At 44.7% G+C, this 823-nt stretch overlaps 1 non-coding gene across 1 annotated transcript; it reads right to left on the minus strand.

Annotated features, from left to right (window-relative positions):
* Positions 1–521: 521 nt before the first annotated feature.
* Positions 522–595, minus strand: TRNAK-UUU (transfer RNA lysine (anticodon UUU)). Its single transcript has one exon. It is a non-coding gene; the product is annotated as a tRNA-Lys (tRNA).
* Positions 596–823: the final 228 nt, after the last annotated feature.

Raw genomic sequence — 823 nt, forward strand, 5'->3', positions numbered from 1 at the left:
CTTAAGACTTTACCAAATCCAATGCTCCAATATGGGGAAGCTTCTCCGTTTTCTTTTGGTTTGTTTTGTTTTTTTAAGTGTGGTGTCACAGTTCACTCACCTCTTCAACTACAAAAGGGGCCCAGGAGTAGTCTTAGCTACTGTAATATCTATGTTATGGCAGGACCCTTATTACACTTTCTCTTACAGGGCTATGGAAACCGGTTTGCCCATGCGATAAAGCGAGGTGCAAAAGTGAAATCATGCCTAGCAGAGGATGGTTTCAATCCATCAACCTCTGGGTTATGGGCCCAGCACACTTCTGCTGCGCCACTCTGCAGTCTGCTTACATTCGTATACAATCTTCAAGTTTAAGAAGGGTACATTAGTTCCCTTCACAAAAGTGTCCCTGAACCACCAACCTTTCGGTTAACAGTCAAATGCACTAACCAATTGTGCCGCAAGGACTGTGTATATGGCATGGCTGCTAAATGGCTATATGGGGTTTTCTTCAGACAACTGTTGAGCACAAAACGCAAGGTCATCTCTGGGTGGGCTTGAACCACCAACCTTTCGGTTAAAAGCCAAATGCACTAACCAATTGTGCCACAAGGACTGTGTAGATGTCATGGTTGCTAATTGGCTATCTGGAGTTTTCTTTGGACAACTGTTGAGCACAAAATGCAATGCCATCCCTGGGTGGGCTTGAACTGCCAACCTTTTGGTTAACTGCCAAATGCACTAACCAATTGTGCCACAAGGACTGTGTATATGTCATGGCTGCTAAATGGCTATCTGGGGTTTTCTTCGGACAACTGTTGAACACAAAATGCAAGGCCATCCC

The sequence above is a fragment of the Hyperolius riggenbachi genome, chromosome 12, assembly GCF_040937935.1.
Source record: "Hyperolius riggenbachi isolate aHypRig1 chromosome 12, aHypRig1.pri, whole genome shotgun sequence".
In the NCBI taxonomy this organism is placed as follows: Eukaryota; Metazoa; Chordata; class Amphibia; order Anura; family Hyperoliidae; genus Hyperolius; species Hyperolius riggenbachi.